Below are 14,084 nucleotides of genomic sequence, written 5' to 3'. Positions count from 1 at the left end.
AGCAGGAAGAGAAGTAGAAAGAGTATACCAGGCAAACAGAGGATTATACACAGCAGAACATGTTGGGCATGACAAGAATGATAAAGAGGAAAGAGGACAGAAAGGTAGGGCAGAGTTCAACAGTGATAAGTCTGGCATGCTCAACTATGAAATTTGGAGATTATGCCCCCAGGTAATGGAGAGAAAATAGAAATCTTTAAGTAGGACAGAGACAAAAACCCGAAGAATCAGTTTATACATCAGGAAGAGTCTATATTACAATCATCTCAAAAGCTTTAATATTGTACCATACAGGCACAGTAAATACAAAACAATCAAAGGGTGACTTATTTCTCTGTCTATGCTTTCAGCTTAGCTTCAGGGCTCAGTCACTGGCCCTCCTCTCTACTTCCCTGGCTGACCTCACCAGACCCAGATTTTTAAACACCATCTACATATTGATGACATCCTAAATGTATATTCACAGCCATGACTTTGACTTTGGGCTCCAGACTGAATAATCAATTACCTATTCCTGGATATACCGCGTGTGTGTTAATCACTCACGACTCTTTGAGACCCCATGGACTGCAGCCCACCAGGCTCCTCTGTCCACAGGATTCTCCAGGGAAGAACAGTGGAGTGGGTAACCATTCCTTTCTCCCAGGGGATCAAACCCAGGTCTCCTGCATTGCAGGCAGATTCTTTACAGTCTGAACCACCGGGAAGGATATCTAGTTAGTATCTCAAATTCAACATATCCAAATAAATTGTTCGGTTTAAACCCCAGACTATTAACTCCTTCCAGTTTTCCATCTCCGTATGTGACACTAGTTGCTCTAGCTAATCTTGGATTCATCTTTGATCCCTCTCTCTCGCATCTCACAACTAATCTATCAGCAAATTCTATCAATTCCACCTTCCAAATAGACTCTGAATCTGACCTCCCCTCACACTGCCTCCATCACCGCCTCCCTGACCCAAAGCCACCATACTTCATCATACCATTCCAATGACTTCCTGAATGGTCTCCTGCTGCCCCTCTTGCCTCTACAGTAGTCAAAGCAATCTTGTAAAAACATAAATTAGATAGTGTCGTTTTTCTTCATAAAACTTGTCCAATGAATCCCAGCACACTTAGAATAAAATCCAAAGCCCTTCTGGTATAAGGCTCTATACCATCTGAGACGCACCAACTTCTCAATATCATTTCCTACTACTAAACTCTTCCCCACCATTGCCACCAATTAATACTGCAGCAATCTCCAAACTCTAGCACACCAGCCTTCTTGCACTTTCTTGAAAATCTCAAACTGATTCTTGCCCCAGAATCTTTGCACTAGTAGTCCCTCCCACTGCTTGAAAAGTCCCACATGCTAGCATGGCTCATTCCTTATCATTCAGGTTTCTTTACCTTTAAAAAAAATATTTAAAAACCAAATTCACAGGCAGGTGATCAAGGTCAACATTGTGACAAGTCATGTTGACTCTAATCACAGAAAAAACATCAAATCCCAATTGAGGAACATCTGACCAGTACTCTTCAAAACTGTCAAGGTCATGAAAACAAGAAGTCACGAAACCAGCACAGTCAAGAGGATCCTAACAGGACATGATTAAAAGGTATTGTGGTTGTGTAATGGAAGGTTCTGAGAGGCAAGTATTTCACACGAACTCTCTGCAGATGACTTGGAAGAACAAGGAGCCAGCTTTGTTTGGAACAAAGCTATGGCCATCTGGGTCACACATGCTTTACGTTTGTTTTCACTTTTTTCCTACATCCCTTCCCTTTTCCCCCCTCACACCTTCTTCCCTGTAATTCCACCCCTCAAAAAAGCATTGTACAAGCATATGTGTGTGTGTATGTGTTCACTCACTTAGTCGTGCCTGACTCTTTGTGACCCTATGGACTATAGCCTGCAAGGCTCCTCTGTCCATGTGATTTTCCCAGCAAGAATACTGGAGTGGATTGCCATTTTCTACTCCAGGGGATCTTCCCAACCCAGAAATCGATCCCAACTCGCCTGCATCTCCTGCACTGCAGGTCGATTCTTTACCTCTGAGCTACCAGCGAAGCCAACAAACCATTAATAAATTTTTGAAAGTATTTATGATACCCTAGATGAAATTCTAGAATAGGAAAAAAGAGAGTAGACAAAAACTTAAAAAAAAAAACTGATTAAACTATGCAGTTCATAATTGCATTATCTTGGTTCATTAATTATAATATATATACCACACAAACATAAGACATTAATAATAGGGAAAACTGGACATTCAGTATTTAGAGACTCTCTATACTGTCTTTGAAATTTTTCTATAAATCTAAAACTGTTCCCCAAAAAAACAAGTTTTTTTTAAATTCATCCAAAAATCCTATCATTCAAATAAAATCACCATTAGTTTATATTTGATATAAACCATCTTAGATTTCTATGTAAATGAACACACAGAGGTATACTCCTACAAAAATGTGATCACACTACAAATAACTTTAAAACTGGCTTTTTACACTTAACAATATATATAATGTGCTTCGATGTGCTTTCCAAGTCATTACTAGAAATCTCTATCATGCCTAACTAGTTACAAGACATTACCCTCTAGGAGGGCATCTTATTTATGTAGCCAAATCACTCATTATTTTAAATTGACATTTTTCTTGGGTTTTTCTCTGCTACTATTTAAGACAACTATTGTGCTCACTTCAGCAGCACATATACTAAAACGGAAAAGATGCAGAGATTAGCATGGCCCCCACACAAGGATGACATGCAAATTCATGAAGTGTTCTGTATTTTTATGCATGGCAGAAACCAACACAATATTGTAAGCACTTGTCCTTCAATTAAAAATAAAATTAATTTTTTTTAAAAAAGACAACTCTTAAACAAAACAAATATCTTTGCAAACTTACCAGTCAGGGCCTTAATAAAGAAGAGGAGCAGCTTAGTGATAGGTTACTAACGCTTCAATGTGTGCTTAGTCGCTCAGTCGTGACCAACTCTTGGCCACTGGCGACCCCATGGAGTATAGCCCACCAGGCTCCTCTGTCCATGTCAAGAATGCTGGAGTGGGTTACCATTTCCTCCTCCAAGGGATCTTCCCAACCCAGGGATCGAACCTAAGTCTCCTGTGTCTCCTGCACTGTAGGTAGATTCTTTACCACTGAGTCACCTGGGATGCCCATGCTTTCATTAAGTATGGCCAAAATAGTCTCCAGGAAAGTAAATATCCATGAACAACAGTGTATGAGTGTGCCATTTTCCCACTCCTATGCCAATACTAGATACTACCATTATATCACATATATGCCAATCTGCTGCAGGGGGAGTTGTTTTGTGTTGTTTGTAAGTAGAAAATACTGTATTTTTATCTTTATTGGTTATTTTTATTTCTCTATGCATGCAATCTACCTATTCAGGTCTTTTGACAACCTGTTAAATACTAAAATAACCTTCTGAGTCCAACCTGCTGCAAAGATTTTTTTCCCCACATTTTGCCTGACTTTAGTCATCACTGGTTCCCCTACACCTGAAAAACTGCCTGGCACATCAAACACTCTCAATAAATATGTCAAATGAATACTAAATGAGTAAAGTTGTCTTTTAACTTGATGGTATTGTTGCCAACTAGAGGCTGTTTTACATAATAATTCTATCAATCAGAATTCTATCAATCATAATTGCCTTTGCAATCATGCTTAGAACAGCTCATCCTATGTGAAGATTAGAAAACTGCTCACCCGTTTTTTTAAGGCAGTAATTTTTCTTTAAATGTTAAGACTTTATTTACAAAGCTTCTTTGTTGCACATAAAGTAAAAAAGGTTGTGACAATCTCCTGCTGCCACAGACGGCTAACTCACCAATCACGGTTATCCACGCTACAGCAAGTCTTACACAAAAACCTAACAACTCTTACAAATTTGTTGGGGTGAAGTGCCCAAGGTTGGTGGTGGATTTCCAAGAGGGACTAAATGGAGGAAGGTGGAATGTCACAGGAACTATTCTTTGGCTCTTTGGGTGACTGGGTAGGTGGGCGTCCTGGGGTTTGTATCACAGCTACCTTTAAAAAAAACAGCTAAAAATTCATGTCAGCAGTCCAATCAATACTGAACAGTTCTTTTCCAGCAAGTTATTTGGGGTCTCATTAACCATCTTCTTCTTCATCATCTGTTTCTCTCTTCCTTAAAGCAGGAATTTTGACTTCATATTTTATACTTATTGCCCCCAGATTTTAGATGGCAGATTGTTGAATGGCATCACCGACTCAAGGGACATGAATTTGAGTAAGCTCTGGGAGTTGGTTATGGACAGGGAAGCCTGACGTACTGCAGTCCATGGGATCACAAAGAGTCGGACACAACTGAGCAACTGAACTGAACTCCCAGATTTTATTTACACTTTAAGGTAGGATTCCATTTTTTTTCCCAAATGGTTAGCCAATTGTTTCAACATAAATTCAAAATTCTTTCTCAACTAACATGAAATGTCACCTGTATAACACTAGTCTTTTTGACCCAGTGCTGTCTATTCCAGTTAACCACTTATTGTTTTGATTACCATATCTTTATTTGTATATTCACTAGTACAAGTCCCCACTTAATTTTCTTCTTTCCAAAAATTTTTTGACTTTATAAGCTCCTTCTTCCAGATGAAATTTAGACTCATTTTGTCAAGTTTTCGAAAAGAATTCTGGTTGGAATTGTAAATTATCAGCCATATGACCTTGTGCCAGTTACTCCTCTGTCGCTATTTCCCTCATTGGTAAAATGGAGATAGTAGTACTTAACTCACAGATTTGTTATGAGAACTAAGTGAATTAAGACATATAAAGTACTAGGCTAGAAAAATGTTAACTATTAGTATAATTGTTCAAAAGTGATAACTATTATCATGATTGTTCAATAAATGTTTTCCAGATTGTGCACCCACAAAATTCAAAAGGCTCTTCAAGATACACCAAATGTACCATAAAGCATAAGCAATGATATGAAAAACACATAACGTATGCCTGCTTCATTTCACTAAAGCTTTGACCCTTGGTAAAACGCAGAACTGACGCTAGGAGCAGAGAACTATGAAAAACACCAAAGGCTGGTGGTAGGAAGCCTCAAAATGTTTATAAAGACTGGCCCACCAAGTGGAGACAATCACTTCTTTCTAGTCAGCGTTTTGGGGCACTAGCACGTGCCGTCTAACTCCTTTCGTTTCCCTACCTGCACAGTCACTACACTACTACTTCCCTCTTGATTTCTTTCCAAGAAAACACAGAGGGACTAGACGTCTAAGACAAAATACTTCTCAAATGAGATAGTGGCCAGGTACAAAGTATATATGCGACTGCTAACTATAGACAGACGTGTCCAGAATATTGTAACAAGCTACCTCCACCAAGTTTCCCACATCACTGTAAGGATGGAGGGAGGGGGACTATTGTGGGTTTTCTCCTACAGGGAGACCGGTTTATCTCACAATGATTGTTTTTAATGGTTTTGCTACCAGCATGACATTGGGATGAGGAAGAGGTCATATACCTTCTAAAATAACAATAATAACCTCCTATGCAGAGCTGTACGATGAGGAAACAGAGGCCAGGACTGGCAACGTAAAAGCGTGCTCAGCCCAGGTCGACTCTGTGGGCTGCAGCCTGCCAGGCTCCTCTGTCCATGCAATTTTTCAGACTGGAGTGGGTTGCCATTTCCTCCTCTAGGGGATCTTCCGGACCAAGGTATCGAACCCGCGTCGCCTGCATTGTCAGGCGGATTCTTCACCGCTTAGCCACCCGGAGAAGCCCCAGGACTGGAACTTGACTAGCTAATTGCAAAAGCAGCCAAAGGCCTACACCCTAGGTGTCCTCATTCCCAGAACCGTGCTCGGTCCGCCACACCACACAGCTTCTCCCCGACGCTTGCCACGCTTCGAGGTGGGAGGAGTAAAAGCAGCCAGTTGGGCCAGAGCAAAAGCGCTGGAAAACCTAGGAACGGCGCAATCGAGAGCACATGACTGGCCGCTCGTCTCCCCTTCCACCCTCCCCCGTCCCCGCGCCAGCAGCACGCGCTGCCAACCTCGTCATGTGACCTTCACGCGGCCCCAGCGCTCCCCCTACTAGGAGACTCTTTCCAGCAGCCATTTTGCCTAGAACTTGTCGTCCGTGCTCACAGCGGAGCAGGACGCCACGAAAACCCGCGGCCAGACTTTACAGGCCGCACACGCGCTTCGAAAGAGTGCTGGGACCGGCAGGGGAGAGCCGAACCTCACTGAACACGTCGCACCCCGGGGCGCCGGGGAAAGCTGTGGGTGCGCCTCCGAGTGCGATTGGCTGTGGCGTCCACGTGACGCCATTGCCCCCTACCCTTTCCTTGCCCCCCGCCTCAAAAAAAACCAGACAGACTCTTAACACCTCGCGCCAAGTAATCGCCGCTGGGCGCGTGGGGACAGACGGGGCGCGTGGCAACCAGGGCGCCTGCGCGTACCTGCCAGAGCCGACCGCAGCGGGCCCACGCGCCGCTCCGCTCACGGGTCCCGGAATCCTCGCGCTGCTGGAACACCCGGCTAGTCATTGGCGGCCAGGTTTGATCACGTGATCAGCCCAGGCCCGCCCCTAACCACTAATCACCTGGCACCGTGCTCGAAGCGGCGCCGAAAGTCGTTCGCACGCGGAAAGGGAGGGTAGTTAGAAGACCTCCTTTTTAGCCGTTATGAGATTACATTCCTAAAGTGGAAACGAGAAAGCAGGGTCTCAAAACTAAATAAGGTCACACCTACCGCTTTAACTTCGCGTGCCCCTCCAGGAGCCGGGAACCATCGCCCTTGGGCGCTCCCCGATGCACGCCGGGATACGTCTGGCGCCCCTCGGTGTGCTGCAGAGCATGCCGGGAAAGGCACCTCTCCCGATTTCCTGGCTCTCACCTCCCTGGTTTTACTTTCTTGTCCCGTAGAAAGCCCTGTCTTACGGCGGGGATGCAGGCAGTTTGGGTAATTATGGGAGCGAGACTGGGTGTAACAAGCACTTTCAGTCTCCCTTCCCCCACTCGTTTGATCTGTGTGGTTTTAGGGAAACCGCTTAACTTTTCTTCAGGGAGAATGCATTTGGTAAGTTCCTGCTGAGTGCCTTTTTGAATATTGAAAAGAAAAAAGTATTTGCCTACAAGCAAACTATCAGAAGTTCGTGGTAGTAGGAGGGGAAGAATGCTAATTTAGGTACAACTTACTGTAAACCCCTCTAGCAAGTAGAAATAATGCTTCAGAATGTCTTTGGAGACACAAGACCAGACCTTTCTTGATAAACATACTGCTATTGTTGGGGAAAGTGGAGGTGAGAGGAGCAGGAGGAATTTTAAAGGAGCCAGAGATGTAGCCCTACTACATTTTCTGTTTCAACCTAATCTAGCTATGATGTATTGAAGCCAAAAAAACACATCATCTACTAAGATGAGAAAAGGTGGTCTTGCATTTGAATGAGTTAATTTTGTACTGTATCCACGAAACTGACCTCCAGAACAAATACCACAAAAAACTGATATTCTACTCCCAATTAAAACAATTCGTATCTGTTCTGCTCTAACTCCATTCTTCAGCTTTGCTGATTTCAAAACTTTGTTTTTTCGGTTAACAAAGGGATGATTAAACTGGAGGAATTTGACTAGCACTGCTCAGACTCAAGAATGATGATTTATAAGCTAGAAATTAAGTGTGTTAATTTATAATGCGGTTATCAAGCCAAAATATATTGTTTTGCACACCTTTTTCTGGTTTCAAGGCACTTACTTGATAAGCCTAATTACTTGTCAGGAGATTATGTTCTGACGAGGAAATCAAAAGAAAGGAAATTAGACAATCACATGTACTAAAACTATTAAATTAATAGCCTATCAGTGTTAAACTTGATGTTAATCAAACAGTCCAGTATACCTTAATGTGAACAACAACCCTGAGAGAAAAGTACTATACTAATATTACCACCTTCTGAGACAGTCTTCAGTGGGAAACTTAAAAATGTATTTCCACGTTTTATCCAGGCAGTTGTGACGCACAACTATGTTGGGGTCATTGACTATAGTGGAAAGAGCCCTGACCTTGAAATCAGACCCATCTGAGTGAACTTGCAATTCTCTACTTCTTGTACTTTGACCTTGAACAGATTTTTTTTTTTAACATTTTAATCCTCAGTTCCTTTAACTTCGATTTGGGGCCAATAAACTTAGCCTTTGGATTGTCATGATGATTCCAAAATAAAAATATTTTGAACACCTGTCACAGTCCCTGGTGAATAGGAGGCACTGTATAGCTGTGAATATATGTTAGTGGTAAAGGCTGTGTTTTAACCACCATCCTGTATCCGATACAGCATATTCTTGAATCCTTTTTCCACCACTATTCTGTTTCTCCCCTAGACAGTGCTAGAGGCACACCAACAGATTCTTACACTGCAGATCTTTTTTAGATTCCTTGGTGGCTGGTGCCCATCTGTTGGTACAAACTGTTACATTATCTCCTACCTTCATTTCAAGGGTTATTTTTTTTTTCCTCTTAGCCTGTCATTTAAGATGCTGAACTGTAGACATTATTGAAGTAAAATAATGATATTAATAATATAGAGATGGCTAGAGGGTATAGGGGGCACTTGTGCCTGCACTTGATGAAGGTTAAAAATTGCTTACATTTAAATACCTCAGAGTAAACACATCCTCAATACTCACTCTTCCTTCACTTATATAACACGATGTTTTAGACTCTCCTTTCCCAGTCTCCTTCCAGCAGTTCATTCTCCTCTCCTTCCCTTATCCATTCCTAGCAAGGGACGGTTAGCAAGGGCAGAGCTTCCTGTAGACATCTGAAATTCAGTGTTCCAAAAATCAAATTCATTGTCTCTTTGCATCACACACCTGCTACTACTGCATTCCCTTAAAAGGGCAATGACACCACCATTTCAATAAGCCTCCCAGTCTAGGAAACCTTCCTACCCTTAACTGGTCTTTTTCATCTATTCGTCAGTTTCAATTAGTCACAAAGTTCTATTGCTTCAAACACTGAAACTTTTTTTTTAAGGTAAATCCCTACTTTCAACTTCTCCCACTATTACAGCATTAGTTGAAACCTTATCTCTGTGAGACCCTACAAATACAAGTATATGAATTATTTCATTATAATGATAATAGTGTGTTAAGTTGATTTTAGAATACAAAACTTGTCATCTATATTGTTTTACAATACACTAGTAAAAGGTTTATAATGTCCTACACAATGAATGCTCTTAGTAAGTTTGAGTGAAATAATTTTTTAATGTATCTATTTATTGAAGTTTTGGACAGGTACTTTAGTGAGTGTTGAAGAGTATTAATGGTGATCTTGGAAGTAGTTGTTCACTGTTATGCAATCCTCAAATATTTCTGGTTCTACCAACTTCCAGGAACATGATATAATTGCTTTTCCTTGCTCCTATAAAGTTAGGAATGACTACATGACTTGCTTTGGTAATGAAATATGAGTGAAAGCGACATATATCACCTGGGAAGAAGCTTTAAAGGCCAGCATGGAATTCAGCCATTTTCTCTTTCGTTTTGCTACAGCTGCTAACAGTGTTCCAACTGGTGGTTACTCTGTCAGCCTTGGTCCCATAATATGGATGGCATAGAGCAGACACACCTAACCAACTGGCAGTGAATATGTAGCATGAGCAAAAGATAACTTAGGTAGATTTCAGACACTGAGATTTGGGAACATTCAGTTCAGTTCAGTCGCTCAGTCATGTCCAACTCTTAGCGACCGCATGAACCACAGCACGCCAGGCCTCCCTGTCCATCACCAACTCCCGGAGTTTTCCCAAACTCATGTCCATTGAATCGGTGATGCCGTCCAACCATCTCATCCTCTTTTAGCCCCTTTTCCTCCTGCCCTTAATCTTTCCCAGCATCAGGGTATTTTCAAATGAGTCAGTTCTTCAAATCAGGTGGCCAAAGGATTGGAATTTCAGCTTCAACATCAATCCTTCCAATGAACACCCAGGACTGATCTCCTTTAGGATGGAGTAGTTGGATCTCCTTACAGTCCAAGGGACTCTGAAGAGTCTTCTCCAATACCACAGTTCAAAAGTATCAATTCTTCAGTGCTCAGCTTTCTTTATAGTCCAACTCTCACATCCGTACATGACTACTGGAAAAACCACAGCCTTGACTAGACGGACCTTTGTTGACGAAGAAACTGGGAACATTAGTTATTGCTTGTAACATAGCCACACTGAATTATACAGAAATGAAGGAAATTATTAGTGACCAAAATCCATTTTGTTAAGGAAACAACACAAGTGCTTGTGGACAGAGGAATGGATAAGCAAAATACAATATATACACACAGTGGAATATTATTCAGCATTTAAAAAGGATGGAAAATCTGAAACATGCTACAGCATGGATGAATATTGAGGATATTATGCTACATGAAAAAAAAAACAGTCACAAAAAGACGAATACTTTGTACTTATATGAGGTATCTAGAGTACTTAAATTCATAGAGACAGAAAATAGAATGGCAATTGCCAGAGGTTGGAGGGAAGGAAAGATGGAAAATTGCTGTTTAAAGGGTATAGTGTTTCAGTTTTGAAAGATAAAAAGAGTTCTGGAGCTTGCACATCAATATGAATGTACTCACCACTACTGAATGGCACACTTAAAAATGGTTATGATTGCAAATGTTATGTTTTATATATATATATATACACATATGTGTATATATATATATTTACTACAGTTTTTAAAAGATAACAGATATCTGTTACTTGAAAGAATGAAGGAATATGTAAGTAAGTTAAGACAAACATTTCTGATACTTATTTATCAATTCAACTTCACTGAAGTTGGCCACTTCTGATGGTTACTAGTATTGAGTATTTGTGTGTGTGTGAGAAAGAGAGAGAAAAACAGACACACTGCTCTCTGATTCATCTTACTTTTCTTTTTTTTTTTTAATTAAGTGTTTATTTATTTATTGGCTATACTGGGTCTTCATTGCTGCTCAAGGGCTTTCTCTAGTTGCAGTGAGTGCAGGCTACTCTCTAGTTGTGGTCTGAGGGCTTCTCGTTGCAGTGGCTTCTTTTGTGGCGGAGCACAGGCTTTAGGGAGCACAGGCTTCAGTAGTAGCGGCACATGGCCTTAGCTGCCCTGAGGCATGTGGGATCTTCCTGAAGCAGGGATCGAACCCATGTTCCCTGCAGTGGAAGGTGGATTCTTAACCACTGGGCCACCAGGGAAGTCCCTCATCTTACTTTTCTGAAACACAGATCTCATCATATAATGACTCCATTTTAAAACCTTTGAGAAAGTCCAACTTAGCAAACATTTTTTTATGGTTGCCAGTATTGTATCTTGTCCAAATTATCTTTGTCCACCTCAATTTATAAAGATTGTCTTCTGTGTTTTGGGGAAGAAGTTTAATAGATTTAGCTTTTAGTCCAATATCTAGCTCAAATTAATACCAGTGTATGGTGTGAGGTAGGGGTTGAGGTTTGCTTTTTTCTATAAGGATATTAAATTATTCAACACTATTTGTTAAAAGCTATTTTTCCTTCTTCAAACTACTTTGGCACCTACATTAGTTATCTATCACTGTTTAACAAGTTATTCCAAAGTTTAGCAACTTAGAAGCTTTTTTTTTTTTTTTTTTTTTTTTTTTGGCTGCTTGGCTTGTAGGATCTTAGTTCCCTGACCAGGGATCAAACCTGTGCCCCTGTGGCACTGGAAGCTCAAAGTCCTAACACTGGACCACTAGGGAATTCTTTTTTTTTTAATTTTTTTTTCTTCTTTTGGTCTGAAGCAGCTTTAAATAGCAATATTTTTTACCTCATAGTTTCTGTAGTTAAGGAACTTGGGCATATTTTATATGGGTGCCCTGGAATAAGGTTTCTCATGAGGTTGCAATCAAGCTGTTGGCCAGGACTTTGGTCTCATCCAAAGACTTGATTTGAGAGGAGGGGAGTCCACTTCCAAGCTCACTCATGTGGTTCTTCGCAGACCTTGTCCCTTGACATACAGGCCTTTCCATAGGGCTGCTTTACAACAGGGCTACTAGTTCTTTACCAATAGCGAACCATCCAAGAAAGAAAGAGTGCCCCCACAATGTAAGTCATAGCATTTTTTAAGCCTCACCCCAGAAGTAACTTCCCTGGTGGCTCAGTTGATAAAGAATCTGCCTGCAGTACAGGAGAGCCAGGTTTGATCCCTGAGTCGGGAAGATCCCCTGGAGAAGGAAATGGTAAACCACTCTAGTATTCTTGCCTGGAAAATCCCATGGACAGAGGAGCCTAGCAGGCTACAGTCCATGGGATCACAAGAGTCGGACACAACTTAGGGACTGAACCACAACCTATCATTTCTATCAGTCCAGATACAAACAGAAGAGAGTACATAATGGTGTGAATACCAGAAGATAGGAATCAATGTGGGCCATCGTAGAGACTGCCTACTATAACATCTTTTTCAAAAATCATTTCTTTGCATATGTTTGGGTCTATATCTAGGCTCTATTCTGTTAAATTGACCTATTTATTTGTCCATATACTAATGTCATGTTGCCTTGATTTCTGTAAATCTATAGTAAGTCTTGAGGTCAGGTAGTGAAAGTCCTTCAATTTTATCTTTTTCAAAATTGTTTTGACTATTCTTTTTTTTTTTTCACTGAAAAAGAGCAGTTTTATCTTTTTAATTGGTAGGATAACTTGACATAATTTTTATCAAACAGAAATCAAGATGGTTTTTGCATTTTGATGCCAGAAATGCCAATTTAAAGACTACCAACACTTTAAAAGTTAAATATTGCCACATTAATAATCATGCAGTACCAACACAATTTTAAATACAAAGCACCAACACTAAATGTGGTTGTAAAATGAACATCCCAGATACGCTTATCTTTTATAGTGAAAGTGAAGTCTCTCAGTCATGTCCGACTCTTTGCGACCCCATGGGCTGTAGCCTACAATGCTGCTCCATCCATGGGATTTTCCAGGCAAAAGTACTGGAGTGGGTTGCCATTTCCTTCTCCATATTCTGTCTTTTGTATTTTTATATAAATTTTAGAATGAGCTCTTCAGTTTCTATTAAAAACCTGCTTGTGTTTTAATTGGAATTACATTAACTCTGTAGGTCAATTTGTGAATAATTAGTATTTTAATAATATTATCTTCCAACCTATTAACATATGGTAATAATATTTGTATCTGACAAAGTACAAATATCTGGACTGTATAAAGAACACCTATAATTCGAAAATAACAAGACAGCAACCTAATATTTTTTAAATGGACAATAGACTTAAACTGACACTTAACAAAAAACATCTACTGGGGGACTTCCCTGGTGGTCAAGTGGTTAAGAATCCACCTGCCAATGCAGGGGACACAGATTAGATCCCTGGTCCAGGTACTAACATCCCACATGCACAGGTCAACTAAGCCCATACACTACAACTACGATCCCACACTCTAGAGTCTGCGCGTTGCTACTACTGAACCCACATACCCTAGAGCTGTGCTCCACAAGAGAAGCCACTGCAGTGAGAAGCCCATGCACTGCAACTAGAGAAAGCTCATGCACTGCAACAAGGACCCAACACAGCTATAGTAAATGAATAAAAGAACATCTACTGGGACTTCCCTGGTGGTCCAGTGGTAAGGCTCCCAATTTAGAGGGCCTGAGTTTGATCCTGGGTCAGAGAACTAGATCCCACATTCCACAAGCAAGACCCAGCACACCCAAATAAATAAAAATTCTTTAAAGAGAACACGCTAAAAAAAAAAAAAAATCCTACAAAATGGTAATAAGCATATGAAAAGTTACATAATAATTATTAGAGAAATACAAATTAAAACTACAATGAGATAACACTTCATGCCTTCCAGAATATTTAAAATTTGAAACACTGACAATAACAACTGTTGGCTAGATCTGAGACAACTAGAACTCTAGAACTCCTGTACGTTGCTACTGGAAGTGTAAAATGGTACAGTCCTTTGGAAGTTGTTTGACAATTTCTTATAAATTATAACATATACCTATCCCATGACCCAGAAATTCAAATTTCTAGGTATTTACTCAAGAGAAAGGAAAACA

General features: G+C 40.6%; 1 protein-coding gene and 1 non-coding gene across 3 annotated transcripts in view; one reads left to right on the top strand and one right to left on the bottom strand.

Moving 5' to 3' along the window:
* MGA (MAX dimerization protein MGA) overlaps positions 1-6,824 on the bottom strand; it is a 147,674-nt gene extending 140,850 nt beyond the window's left edge. The window contains exon 1 of one of the 2 annotated variants that reach the window (XM_070469042.1): positions 6,748-6,824. The gene's annotated coding sequence lies outside the window, so the exon portion shown is untranslated. Of the gene's footprint in view, positions 1-6,455; positions 6,517-6,747 lie in introns of those variants that run through there. The other variant, XM_070469041.1, reaches the window with a different exon arrangement.
* LOC139035755 (U6 spliceosomal RNA) lies at positions 2,678-2,781 on the top strand. The gene has a single exon (XR_011488473.1). It is a non-coding gene; the product is annotated as a U6 spliceosomal RNA (small nuclear RNA).
* Positions 6,825-14,084: the final 7,260 nt, after the last annotated feature.

The sequence above is a fragment of the Odocoileus virginianus genome, chromosome 6 (assembly GCF_023699985.2).
Source record: "Odocoileus virginianus isolate 20LAN1187 ecotype Illinois chromosome 6, Ovbor_1.2, whole genome shotgun sequence".
In the NCBI taxonomy this organism is placed as follows: Eukaryota; Metazoa; Chordata; class Mammalia; order Artiodactyla; family Cervidae; genus Odocoileus; species Odocoileus virginianus.
This window is presented reverse-complemented; position numbering and strand designations above follow the sequence as displayed.